Source organism: Ochotona princeps, chromosome 2, assembly GCF_030435755.1.
Source record: "Ochotona princeps isolate mOchPri1 chromosome 2, mOchPri1.hap1, whole genome shotgun sequence".
Classification (NCBI taxonomy): domain Eukaryota; kingdom Metazoa; phylum Chordata; class Mammalia; order Lagomorpha; family Ochotonidae; genus Ochotona; species Ochotona princeps.
In genome coordinates this window covers 40,972,156-40,984,022 of record NC_080833.1, presented here as the reverse complement: position 1 = coordinate 40,984,022, position 11,867 = coordinate 40,972,156, and positions in this window count along the sequence as shown.

The window sequence follows — 11,867 nt, the reverse complement described above, 5'->3', positions numbered from 1 at the left end:
TTGGACAGCTGTGCTGAGACTTCCTTGATAATCAACTCTGAGAAGTCAGGTGTGGTCCTTGTTACTTGTCAGCTTACGTGTTGTATGTAACCCACAGCCACATGCCATGAACATGATCTGTGACATACCTGCCAGCCATCTATGTTGTACATGACTTACTACATGACTGGAGGGTCCAGAGAGATGGACATGCCTTCTAGTCAATTACTGTGTCTTTGTTGGTTGGGAGGACTGTCGGGAGATGCCCTTCTGCCTTCCCCCTTTCTTAGTCTGTATAAGTTTGTGCTTGCTTTTAAATAAAAGGACATGATGCTCAACCAGACTGTTTCAGATGATTCTTGCTGCTGAACACTGTTGCCTCACCTCTCAGTGATTTCAGGGGCTGCTGGTTCAGGAACCCCCTGAGATTCATGTATATAAAGTGCCACAGTATGTGTACATATGCAGTCAAAAATAGTACCTGTAACTACTTATTGGGGTGCTTGTGAAATTAGTTGTCACACAAACTTCATTTTCAGATGATCCCTGTACACCTAAGGTTCTAATTCTGTTCAAGTTTCCGTGCTACTGTTTCTGAGCAGCACTGATGGTTGTACTCATGGCCGACCATGTTTTTTCGTGGTAGGTGTATCAAGCCCTTAAAAAACAAAACCAGCCTTCCCCTTCATTGTAAGGAAAAGAACTTTATGAAGGTTCTTCTGCTTTTCTGCTGTTTTGTGCCCTAATTTTTAAAGAGTCGTTACTTGTTTGCTGGTTTTATAATTATCTTTTCTGTGCCACATTCCCACAATGTCATTATCATGTACATTCTGGTAGTTCTTTCCAGATTAGAATGTACTTTCCCATAATTATGTGGTGCTCATACACCATTTTAACCATTATAAAAGATGTCACTGTTATCTTCGTTTTACAGATGTACAAACTGTTCAGAGCAGGCAAGTCACTGGCTCAGTGTCAAAACAGTGAAGGATGGGGTCAGTAGCTGAACTCAAGTTCTTCTACTTCCAAAACTTAGCCTTCCACTGCCCTAGGCTGTTGGATGAGTGACTAAATCCTGGTTATTACCAGGAATGCACATCAGGCATCATTTCCTATGAAAAAAATACTCTTTGAATTATATTTCTTTTAAAATTACATTCAGGAGTGAGAGGCAGACACAGCATTACACAATTCAGTAAATGACAACATAGGGCTACCCCTGTGAATCTGGAATAGTGTAGGTGCTCAGGAAAAAATAATGATAGAATAAGCAAAACCTTGCCTGGTGATCTCGGAAAGTTCCATCAAGAAAATGACCTCTAAGCCAGATCTTTAAAAAGTCTTGAGTGTGCTTGGCTCGATTAGCTGAATCCTCAGCTTGCATCCACTGGGATCCCATATGGGTGCCAGTTCATTTCCTGGCTGTTCTGCCTACCATCCAGCTCCTTGCTTGTGGCCTGGGAAATCAGAAGAGAATGGGCCAAAGCCTTGGGACCCTGTACCTGTGTGAGAGACCCAGAAGAAGCTCTTAGCTCCTGGTTCGGATTGGCTCAGCTCCAGCTGTTGCAACCAGTTGAGGAGTGAACCAGCAGATGGAGTATCTTTCTATCTGTTCTTCTCTGTAAATCTGCCTTTTTGATTAAAAAAAAAATGCTCAAGAATGGGACACTGACATTGTGGGATAGTTGTCTATGATGCCGACATCCCATATAGGCACTGATTTGTGTTCCAGCTGCTCCACTTTTGATACAGCTCCCTGAAAATGTGCCTTGGAAGAGTAGCAGAATATGGGGCCCGGCGGCATGGCCTAGCGGCTAAAGTCCTTGCCCTGAACACACCGGGATCCCATATGGGTGCCGGTCCTAATCTTGACAGCTCCACTTCCCATCCAGCTCCCTGCTTGTGGCCTAGGAAAGCAGCTGAGGACGGCCCAAAAGCCTTGGGTTCCTGCACCCGTGTGGGAGACCTGGAGGAGGTTCCTGGTTCCTGGCTTCGGATTGGTGCAGCACCGGCCGTTGCGCTCACTTGGGGAGTGAATCATCGGATGGAAGATCTTCCTCTCTGTCTCTCCTCCTCTATGTATATCCGCCTTTCCAATAAAATAAATAAATCTTTTTAAAAAAAGAAAAGTAGCAGAATATGACCCAGGTGCTTGGGTCCCTGCACCCACATGGGAAACTTGGAAGAAGCTTCTAACCTGGTTTCAGCCTGACCATTGTTATCACTTTAGGAGTGAAACAGTAGGTGGAAGACTTTACTTTCTGTCTTTCCCATCTCTCTGTAACTCTGACTTTCAAATAAATAAATAATCACTTTTTAAAAATGCTTAAGAACCTGTCTGATGGAGAAGGTGATGTGTGGAGCAATTGCAGAGCCCAAGCAGACCATCCAGATGATAGGAACTGGGGTGGTGAGGTCAGCATAGCAGAAAAACTGCTTCCTGCCTTCCTGTAGGCTGGTGCCTGGTGCAGATTCTGGCTTCAGATACTTGACTTTATATCTGTTTCCATAGGTTAAGAATCTGCGGGGCTCAGCACAACCGCCTGATCTTCCCCCTTGTAAGTAGTGGAATCCATATAGACTCTAGTTCTTGTCCCTTCTGCTCCACTTCCCTTCCAGTTCCCTGCATGTGGCCTGGGAAAGCAGTGTAGGATCATTTGAAGCCTTGTGACCCTGCACCAGTGTGGCAGATGTGGAAGAAGCTCCAGGCTCATGACTACTTGGGGAATGAACCAGTGGTTGGGAAATCTTTCTCTCTGTCTCTCTTTCTCTTTGTAGATCTGCCTTTCCAATAAAAATAAGTAAATATTTAAAAAGAAAAAAACAAGAGTCTGCTGTGTGAAAAAGAGCATTTTTCTCTTGGAACTGGAGGGTTGGTTTGCAGGGACACTTGTATTTTAAGGATGCCAGTTTGGTATGGGACTTGTTTGCTACCAGTGTCTGTTCTGATTAGTCAGAAAGTTGCTGTACCAGTTGACATTCAGTATCACCAGACAAAAGTATTCATGCAGAATTTTGGCATAATAAGAATGCATGTGGATTGACTGCTCTCAAATTTCTCTCATTGTTTTATAAAAATTATTTATTTTTATTTGAAAGGCAGAGTTGCAGAGAGAAGGAAAGTCACAGAGTTCTATCCACATTAAGCATTTCATTCTCTTAACTCGTTCCCTTGTGCACAGTGTCCTGTGTTGAATAGAAATCCTTGATTTGGATGTTGCTGTATTCAGTGATATATTTGTCTTATATTTCATGTCTTTGCAGTTTTGCTTTTCCCTTATCTTCGGTCATAAACTGTAACAATCCCCAATATGTCCTTTATAATTTTACTTTTTTTAAAGATTTATTTATTTTTTTATTGCAAAGTCAAATATACAGAGAGGAGGAGAGACAGAGAGGAAGATTTTCCGTCCGATGATTCACTCCCCAAGTGACCACAACGGCCAGTGCTGCGCTGATCCGAAGCCAGGAGCCAAAAACTTTAGGACTTTAGCTGCTAGGTCACTGTGCTGGGCCCCATAATTTCACTTTTCAAATTCACTGTATCATTAACCCTGTTAGAGTCCACTCTTCTTAGATAAGATGGAGGAACACTGAAATATAGCAATTACACTATTCAAGGTTTTTGATGTTTCAGTTTCTGAGAGGAGGAACTTAAAGTCTTCAGATGCAGGGCCTGGCATATTAGCTCAATTGTCTAATCCTCACCTTGCAAACACCAGGATCCCATGTGGGTGCTGGTTTGTATCCCATCAGCTCCTTGCTGATAGCCTGGGAAAGTAGCAGAGGACAGCCCAAGTTCTTGGGACCCTGCATTTACGTGGGAGACTTAAAAAAGTTCCTGGTTCCTGGCTTCAGACGGCTCAGCTCCGGCTACTGTAGCCATTTAGGGAATGAACAAATGGGTGGAAGGTCTTTCTCTCTGTAAATCTGTCTTTCCAATAAAAACAAATAAATCTTTTTTAAAAAGGAAAGTCTTCAGATGTAAATACATATCTCTATAGTTCTGTGATTAGATTGTATGTGTTTGGACTGCTGTATCTATATGCTTGTTTATAGCTTCTTTTTAATCTCATCTCTCTGACAGAAAATGACACAATTCATATTTATTTGTTGTGTTTTTTAATCTTTATTTATTTATTTCTTAATATTTATTCTTTAACCTCTATTTATTTATTTATTGTAAAGGCAGATCTACAGAGAGGAGAGACAGAGAGAAAGATCTTCCATCTGCTGGCCTACTCCCCAAGTGGCGTAAATGGCTGCAGCCTAGCTGACCGGTAGTCAGGAAACAGGAGCCCCCTCCAGGTCTCCCATGCTTGTGCAGGGTCCCAAGGTTTTGGCCCATCCTGTACTGCTTCCCCAGGCTACAGGCAGGGAGCTGGAAAGGAAGTAGAGCAGTTGGAACATGAACCAGCACCCATATGGGATTCCAGCATTTGCAAGGCGAGGATTTAGTCACTAAGCTGTTATGCCAGGCCTGTTTTTCAAGATGTATTTTATTTATTTGAGAAGCAGAGTGGCACAGATGGGCGGGAGAGAGAAAGGGACAGAGAGAAAGAGAGAAAGCTCTTTCATCTGCTGGTTCACACCACAAATTGCTGCAACACCCAGGGCTGAGCCAGGCAGAAGCCAGGAACAATTTCCCACATGGGTGATAAAAGTCCAGGTTCTTACAACATGTTCTTTTGCCATCTCAAGTGCATTAGCAGGACCTGGCTTGGAAGCAGAACAGTTGGGATTGGACCCATGCTCTGATATAAGACAACAACATCACAGGTTGTGGCTCAACCCATAGCCCCTATCACTTTATTTTTACATCTTTTCTTTCCTTTTATTGTAACCTTCTTTTAGAGTCAACTTATGCTGACTATAATTTCTAATTGGTGAAATTAACTTATTTACATTTAAATAATCACACTATATATTATTAGTATATATAATTACTTATGGATAGTTATAATTACTTATAATCACCACATATTAAGATGAGAAAAGAGCATCCCATTGATTTAATCAAGATTGTACATGGCATGGGAAGCTTCAGAAATGAAGACTCTAATACCCAGGAAAACTATTTTTTTACACCTTGGTTCAACAACAACAAAAATGGATGGCCACGCAGGAGTATGATGAGACAAGAGTTGGCTCTTTTGCTGATAGACTAAGAAGGGAAACCGAGCCTGACCTGTCCAGATTCCCCTTGGCTTTCAGGGTATCGAACAGGACTTCTTCTGGAATAAAGGTCTTACAAATTATGTAGGAGATCTTCCACAGGAAGGCAGAGGTAGGTTAGAGCAATATTTCTAATTTGTATGATCCAGCTTAGAGAGGAGATATTCTGGTTTCCATGATGACCTTTGGGAAAGAAAGAAGGATGGGAGGCAGGAAGACGGGAGGTCAGAGAAGGACTTTGTTTCTGGGGTCCTTCCATTGCCTCAGTATCAGTATCCTAAAACACCATATATTTGGGGCACCATTTTTGAGGCCCAATACATCCATGTACTACATATTTCTGTTTTTAATTTCAATTTACTTCTTAAAATAATTTTTTTTATACAAAAAAGATTTATTTATTTCAGAGGCAGAATTACAGAGACAGAGAGAGGAACAGAGAGAAGGAAATCTTCCATCTGCTGATTCACTTCCCAAATGGCCACCAAAGTTGGAACTGAGCCAGGCCAAAGCCGGGAGCCCGGAACTCCATCTGGGCCTCGCGCTCAGATGGCAGAAATTCAAGTACTTAAACCATCACTGCTGCTTCCGGGGACATTAGTAGGGAGCTGCTGATTGAAGTAAGCTGAATTGTCTTCTGCTGCCTTAGAAGTTTATGCATAATTCATAATGCATAAGTGACCCTAGCCAAGACACTTAAATTCTCTAAGTCTCAAATTCTTTGTCTGAAAAATAGAGGTCCTGAAAAAAAAAAAACCTGTTGTGACAGAGTTTTGATACAATTACAGAATTAAATAAGACTGTATGTGAAAGGCACCCCAAGGTGCCTTTCAAACATAAATCTGAATCTTTGAAAATTGGCTCATTTTGGTTTTGCTACATTATGACTAGGTTTACTGCAGGTTCTTCTACATGTCTGAAGGACATTAAGTTATTCTGCTTTTTTGGACAGTAACTGTTGTCCCCCTCAAAGGCTCCATGAGAGTTTGATTAGGAACATGAACAGCACAGATTTGTCCTCTGGAGAGAAATCTTGATCCCTAGAGATAATCAGAATTGATAATTCTGTTCTTTCTTTGCATATGAAAATTTTTGATGCAGATTGAAAACAACATAAGCATCTGCTATGTCTACTGAAATAAATTCTCCTACTTCTTTAGAAAGAGAGACAGAGACAGGCTAGTGTTGTGAAAGGATGGGCCTCAGAATCAGAAAGACCTAAACCAAGATTCTGGCACTGCCATTTTCTAGATCTTCCATTTGATGCAGTGGTATAATTTCTTAAATCTAGTCCCTCATCTAGAAACAGACAATTACAATAATATCTGCTTTACACAAATATTGGGAGGTTGGATTGCGGGAACACAGATGAAACACAATGCCTGGCACATGGAAAGTACTCCATAAATACTCAGGCACTTGGTAGACGTGTATGAAGTGGTCAGTTCGCACACAGCACACCTACAGCCCTGCCTGGTTAGAACATTTCGTAATTCTTACATTTCTTAAGAATTTTTCACGGGACATTCAAAAACTTGCCCTTACAAATCCTTTGGGCAGTAATTCAAAATGACAGTCCTAACAAGGAAATGAGAGAGCAAGATACATGGACAGGCGCTCATACCAGTACAGGCATCGTGGTGCAGCAGGCTGCTTGGGCCACCTCCAACCCATGTGGAAGTGCCTCGGATCAAGTTCCACCTCTGCTTCTGTGAATGCACCTGCGTGATCATTCTTTAGCTCACAGGGTTACTGGAGGCATAAATGCAGATGGATGCAGACACACTTTTTGCAGGACACACTTTTTGTGCTGTGTAAATGTGAGGTGATTTCAGTTTGTGTCTATTGTTCTCTTTAGAGGAATAGTAAAGTGGATTCTAGGACAACCTTTGGCCTAACTCTTACACCCAAAACACTGGGAACCCAACCAATAAATGTGGCCTGTGCAGCAACATGTACTCAAATACCAATCCCTGTATCTTCTAAATCCTTATCCTTGTGGAAGCCAACATTGAGTAGGGCATCTCTAACAACACATTGTCCTAATCATGCTCTGTGGTGCAGGACTGGGAATAAGACCCCAAAGCAAGCAGCCTATGAGCTCCCTAGTGATGAAACATGTGGCCTGGATTCTCAAAAAGTGAAGGATACAAATCAATGTTTTTCTCCCAGGAATCTGGATGGAGAGACAGGAGGTGATGGAGTTAATTATCCCCAATAGAAACCATGACTAATAGTATGTAAGGAGACAGGCCATGAGCTGAGGAAGGCTGTGAGGAGACTGATAGTAGCTGTGACACATCCAAGTGATGAGGACACAAAAATCCCAAAGGAAAAGAAGCAGTGAAGTAGAAAAAGACAATATGTGTTTATACATCAAATAGTTTGAGTCCCTCCAATTGATTGGAAGTGGTGCCTGCCTCTAAGTATACAAAAGTGACTAAGACAACAGCCTCTGTCTTCAGGGCATTTGATTTTAGTGAGAAGCAAATACAAAACAAAGGAACAAACAAAAAATAATTACAAGTTAGATTAAGGGCTAAGAAAAGCAACAGATACACAGCTGAAACAGAAAATACCGGGAAGGGACCTACTTAAGAAACAGCGTGGGAGTGGGTGTGTAGTGTAGTGATCACACAAACTGGGGTGCCTGGTTGGAGTCCCGGCTTCTCTGATGCCAATTCCAGCCACTTGCTAAAGTGTGTCTGGGAGGGCAGCAAATAATGGCTTGAGGACTTGGGCCCCTGCCCACCCATGTGGAGACTTGAATGAAGTTCTGGGATACTGGTTTCCAATGGGCCCAGTTCTGGCTATTGTGGACATTTGGGGAGTGAGTTATTGCATGGTTGATTGGCCTTTTTGTTGGAAAAGTGGACAAAGCCATTACGAATGACTTCTAGATTTGTGGATAGAGCAGTAAATTGAGAGGAAGAGCCTGGGAGAAGTAGGTTTAGTAGAGACACTGAGTTCTGGTTCAAAGGTGATACACTGGAGGTGTCTATGAAATAGCCAAGTGTATGTCAACTAGATGAGAGAGGAGGCCTGGGATGAAGATGTAAGCTTGGAAGCCAGAGAAATAGTTGAGATCTAGAAGAGAAGATTCAGAGAGAAATGGAGAAAGTCAAGAAGAGTACTCAGAAGTGGCAAATCTAGGGGAAGGAAGAGAGGCCTACAAGAAGAAAATACGATCACAGGAATGTGGTGTCATCAAAACCAGGACAGGAAAGTGTTTCGAGAAAACTGGAGAGATCAGCTGAGTGTGGAAAGGTCAAGTAAGACAAGGACAGACAAATGTTTACCACGGGTAGGTAGTTTCAAGCAATGGTTTCAGTGAAGCAAGGGGCCTAACTAGGAATCGAATGGCTTGAAGAATGGATCAGAGAAGTGCTCGCTTTGACAGCAAGTTCACCAACATTGAAACAACACAGAGAAGTTGGCATGACTCTTACACACAGATGACACACAACTCTGCAGAGCAATCCATGTTCTTTCTGAATGGATTGGTATTTTAGGATTAGGCTAGGTTTTTTTTTTTCAAAAATGATATGTTTTTTTTTATTTGAAAGGCAGAGTCACAGAAAGAAAGATAAAGAAAAGACAGATATTTCATTCTCTGGTTCACTCCCAAAATGACTACAATGACCAGGACTGGGTCAGAGGCCTGGTAGGGGCTTCTGCTGCTTTGCCAGGTCATTAGCAGGGAGCTAGATTGTAAGTGGAAGTGCTGAACAACAACCAGCACCCGTTTAGGATGCCAGCTTTGCAGGTGGCAGCCCAATTGGCTATGCCACAACGCTGCACCAATAATATTAGCCTTCACATATTGAAAAAGAAAATTCTGGACCTGGCATTATGGTACAGCAGGATATATTACCTCCCACAATGCCAGCATCCCATCTGAGCACTGGATCCAGTTCCAGCTGTTTCACTTCTGTCCAACCTCTGCTAATTTGCCTTGGATCCCTGACACCTACTTGGAAGGTGCAGATAAAGCTCTTAAGCTCTAACTTGGCTTGGCCCAGACTTGGCCATTGCAGTCATTTTGGAGATAAACCAGAGGATGGAAAATTCTCTCTCTATTTTTCAAATAAATAAATAAATAGATTTTTTTTAAAAGGAAATCTCAACAGTATTGAAGGTATCCTAAATCTGAATATCAGCAAAAGCAAATAAATCCAACTATACTTAAGTATGTAGTATAAGCATTCTGAGGGGGAAAAGACTAAGTCAAGTGCTTTTTTCTTTTAAGATTTATTTTCATTGAAAAGTCAGATATACAAGAGAAGAGGAGACAGAGAGGAAGATCTTCCATCCGTTGATTCACTCCCCAAGTGACCACAACAGCTAGAGCTGAGTTGATCTGAAGCCGGGAGCCTCCTCTGGGTCTCCCGTGCGGGTGTGGGATCCCAAGGCTTTAGGCCATCCTCGACTGCTTTCCTAGGCCACAAGCAGGGAGCTGGATGGGAGAGAGCTGTTGGGATTAGAACCTGCGCCTGTATGGGATTCCAGTGCATACAAGGTGATGACTTTAGCCACTAGGCTACCGTGCTGGGCCCTAAGCCAAGTGCTTTTTTTTTTTTTTTTTTTATTACAAAGTCAGATATACAGAGAGGAGGAGAGACAGAGAGGAAGATCTTCCATCCGATGATTCACTCCCCAAGTGAGCCGCAAAGGGCCGGTGCTGCGCCGATCCGAAGCCGGGAACCAGGAACCTCTTCCAGGTCTCCCACGTGGGTGCAGGGTCCCAATGCATTGGGCCGTCCTTGATGCTTTCCCAGGCCACAAGCAGGGAGCTGGATGGGAAGTGGAGCTGCCTGGACTAGAACCGGCACCCATATGGGATCCCGGGGCGTTCAAGGCGAGGACTTTAGCTGCTAGGCCACGCCGCCAGGCCCAAGCCAAGTGCTTTTAAACACAATAGTTGGAACCCTTGGATTAAAAACAACACTGGAAATCTTTAACTCTACTTAGGAGTGTGTCTTTGATAATGGAATGAATATAACAATTCCTGAGGCTGTTCTGCGTATATCCTAACATTAAGTGGATAGACATTGATGGTGGTGAGAGTCAGTGCTCTCTCTGAGCGAAAAGGGAGATGGGAATAAGAGGAAGCATCCTGTGGTCTTGAGTTGAGGGCCTAGTAACAAATTCAAGGTCAAAGTGGTTGAACTAAATTAAATTGTCAAGGCTAGCACTGTGGCATAGCTGCAAAGCCACTGCCTGCAACATTGGCATCCCACATGGGCACTAGTTCAAATCTTGGCTGATCCATTTCTGATCCAGCTTCCTGTTAATGTATCTGGAAAAGCACCAGAGGCTGGTCTGAGTACTTGGGTCTGTACCCGCATGGGAGACACAGAAGAAGCTCCTGCCCCTGGCTTTGGAATGACCCAGCTATGGCTATTAAAGGTTTTTGGGGAGGGGGTTTGTGAACCAGTGGAAGAAAAATCTTTCTCTCTCTTTTAACTCTGCTTTTCAAATAAATAAAACAGATGTTTAAAAAATTAAATTGTGTTTTAGTGAAAAGGCCTAGCATCCCTAAGCAGATTTTTCCTCAAATCTTGGATTACAAATCTATTTTCTACAAAAAGATAGATCAGGGAAAGTGGGCATTATGGCATAGCACGTTAGGCTGCTGCTCGAGATGCCTCATTTGAGTTCTGGCTACTACTCTAAGCTTCTGACTAACTTTCCAGAAGTTTGCACAGAAGAGGCAGTGGTTGATGGTCTAAATACTTGGGTTCTGATCACCCATGTGAGAGATCCAGGTGGAGTTTCTGGCTTCTATTTCAGCCTGGCCTACCTTCAGGGAATGAACCAGCAAAGGGAACATCTTTCTGTGCCTCACCCTCTCTGTCACTCTTCTTTTTAAATAAGTACATAAATATTTTTAGAACATTTAAAAAAAAAAGATAGCCTAGTGGCTAAGTCTTCTCCTTGCATGTGCCGGGATTCTATATGGGCCCCTTTCTGTGTACTGGTTGCTCCACTTCCCATCCAACTCCCTGTGCTTGTGGCCTGGGAAAGCAGTAGAGGATAGCTCAAGGCCTTGAGACCCTGAATCCATGCAGGAGACTTGGAAGAAGCTCCTGGTTCCTGGCTTCGGATCAGCTCAGCTCCAGCTATTGCAGCCACTTGGGGAATGAGTCAGCAGACATAAAGTCTTCCTCTCTGTATCTCTTTCTCTCTATAAATCTAACTTTACAATAAAAAAGGAAAAAAAAAATATATATATATTTTAAGTGAGGTCAGTATTGTGACATAGCAGGGTAAAGCTACCACCTACAACACCAGCATCTTACTTGGGTGCCAGTTCAAGTTCTGGTTGTTCCACTTCCAATCCAGCTCCCTGCTAATGGCCTGGGAAAGCAGTAGAATATGGCCCAAGTGCTTGGAACCCTGCCATCCATGTGGGAAACCTGGAAGAAGCCTCTGGCTCCTGGCTGGCCTGGTTGATAGGGCCACTTGGAGAATAAACCAGCAGGCAAAGTATCTCTCCCTCTGTGACTCTGACTTTCAAATAAATAACCAAATCTCTTACATTTTTCTTTAAAAGGAAAGAGAGCTCTTTGGAGAAATGGCTGATATCCAGGACTGGGCAGAGGAAATAAAAGTTGAGGCTGGGACATCTTAGACTAGAAAACAAGGAAGATCTAAAATGAATAAATAGATTAGTAAGTAAATAAGTATTAAATGATGGGGACATGTCAAAG